At 26.1% G+C, this 2,500-nt stretch overlaps 1 non-coding gene across 1 annotated transcript; it reads right to left on the reverse strand.

Annotated features, from left to right (window-relative positions):
• Window positions 1-21: 21 nt before the first annotated feature.
• Window positions 22-109, reverse strand: TRNAS-GCU (transfer RNA serine (anticodon GCU)). The gene has a single exon. It is a non-coding gene; the product is annotated as a tRNA-Ser (tRNA).
• Window positions 110-2,500: the final 2,391 nt, after the last annotated feature.

Raw genomic sequence — 2,500 nt, forward strand, 5'->3', positions numbered from 1 at the left:
ATACCAAGTAATTGACAGAAACGGAAAGAGAGGGATTCGAACCCTCGGTACAAAAAAATCGTACAACGGATTAGCAATCCGACGCTTTAGTCCACTCAGCCATCTCTCCCCAAATTGAAAAAGGATAATTACTATGATACATTGTATAAAAAATAGAAAATAAAGGCTTGAAAAAAGCCCTTCTTTATCTCTCTTTATTATCTTTATCTACCCCTTTATAGATATATAATTTCATTATATTGATATAGATAATTATCTAGATATATCGATGGATATCTATCAAATCGATAAAAACTTTTTTTTATTAGGAATTCCATTTAGATAAATTAGATTTCATTAGATAAGGGCTCAAAAGAAGAGATATCTTCAATCCTAATATATAAATAATACCAATATATTAAAGATTCATAAAAATATTTATAAATAAAAAGAAAGTACCTTTTTTAGTTTATTTCATCCGAAAAGCCCTTTTCTTTTTATTTTTAGTTCCACGGCCTGGCCTGGTCAGTACCTAGCCGGGCTTTTTTTGTTCCAATAAATCGTAGATCAAATTATTTATTTGATTTGAAAATGTTTTTGAAAAAAAAAAAAATAGAAACAACAAGAATCCTAAGAAGATTTATTATTTCAATTCCTATGATACAGAAAAAGATGATATAGAATCAAGGTTCGATTTCTTATTATTATTTTTTAGTACTTTACTAGAATAAAAAACTTGTTAATTAGTTAATTAAAACGAGTCCTCTTTTCCTAATCTCATTAGTGGCCCTGATGAAAATACGTCAACGCTCAAATTTTCATGATTATTTTCTGATCCGATCTTTTTATTACTTATTAATACGACTTATTTTCGTCTTCGACAAAAGGTCCATTTATATACAATAATTGCATTGTAGCGGATATAGTTTAGTGGTAAAAGTGCGATTCGTTCTATTAATCCCTTAATAGTTAAGGGATCCTTCGGGTTGATTAATATTCCGATCAAAAACTTTATTTCTTAAAAGGATTTAATCCTTTACCTCTCGATGAAAGATTCGAGGAAAAATAAAAATTCTCGTGATTTGTATCCAAAAATATGTTCTAAATTGAAAAAAATTGGATCATGAAATTACGAAACATAATTTTATTGAATTGGATCAATACTTCCAATTGAAGGAATAAGGGATCCATGGATAAAGGTGGAATTTTTTCTAATCGTAACTAAATCTTCAATTTTTTCTTTGTATAAGGGAGATTGAAGCAAAACAAAATAGCTATTAAACAATGTCTTTGGTTTACTAGAGACGTCGACATCGTTTTTTTAGCTCGGCGGAAACAAAATACTTTTCCTAAGGATTATATTAAATAGAAATAGGGAACGAAATAAATAACTGGAAAGATTGTTATAATCTCCTCTTGTATAGGGATCATCTATAAAGCGGGTCCTTTTGAATGCATTCAGACGGAAAGGCTGACATAGATGTTATGGATGGTATTTTTTTTTGTTTACATCTTATAAATTTAGGAATTTATCCATCTTCCATAAAGGAGCCGAATGAAACCAAAGTTTCACGTTCGGTTTTGAATTAGAGACGTTCAGTTCAAAATGATGAATCAACGTCGACTATAACCCCTAGCCTTCCAAGCTAACGATGCGGGTTCGATTCCCGCTATCCGCTTATCTTATCTTATAATATTCTTATCTTATAATTTATATATATTATAAATAGAAATTAATTAATAATGGAATTACTCAAATAAAAATTTTCAATTTACTTAATTTTAACTAAATTTTAACTAATGTATTAGTTAATGTAATGCATCATTGAATTCAATATGCAATTTCCGGAATTCTCACACATTTTTTTTACGAACAAGAGAGGTGAAAATACGAAAAAAAAAATTGGAATCAAAAGCGTCCATTGTCTAATGGATAGGACATAGGTCTTCTAAACCTTTGGTATAGGTTCAAATCCTATTGGACGCAATTTTTTTTCATATATTTTTTTTTAGTTTTAAATTTTCTATATCATGTCAAGAAAGGAAAGATTTTGAATGATTTGAATAAGAGACGCTTATTTATTAATAGTAATTTATAAATTAGTTTTAATATTAATTGTAACTCTAGTTTTAGATTTATTATATAAATAAACTAATAATTCAATTCTGTTTTATTTGAAGATAAGATATTAGTAGAAAGGATATTCAAATTCCAAATATTAAGATATTTATGATATTCTAAATATATTATTAGAAATATAATCTAATTTTAACTTTAACTATATTTATAAAAAAATTTCTTAATTGTATTTACATTTCATTTTAATATTGATATATATTTCTAGAAATATTATCTACTTTCTTTAATATATTTATATATATTTTTTATTTTATATAAATTATATATATATATATTCTACCTACTAACACCTAATAAATGAAAAGAATGAAATTATTTCATGTTTCAATTTTAACATTTGAAAGTTCTAAAATTGATTTATACTTTACTTGTTTTCTTTTA

The sequence above is a fragment of the Cucumis melo genome, unplaced genomic scaffold (assembly GCF_025177605.1).
Source record: "Cucumis melo cultivar AY unplaced genomic scaffold, USDA_Cmelo_AY_1.0 utg001708l, whole genome shotgun sequence".
NCBI classification, from domain to species: Eukaryota; Viridiplantae; Streptophyta; class Magnoliopsida; order Cucurbitales; family Cucurbitaceae; genus Cucumis; species Cucumis melo.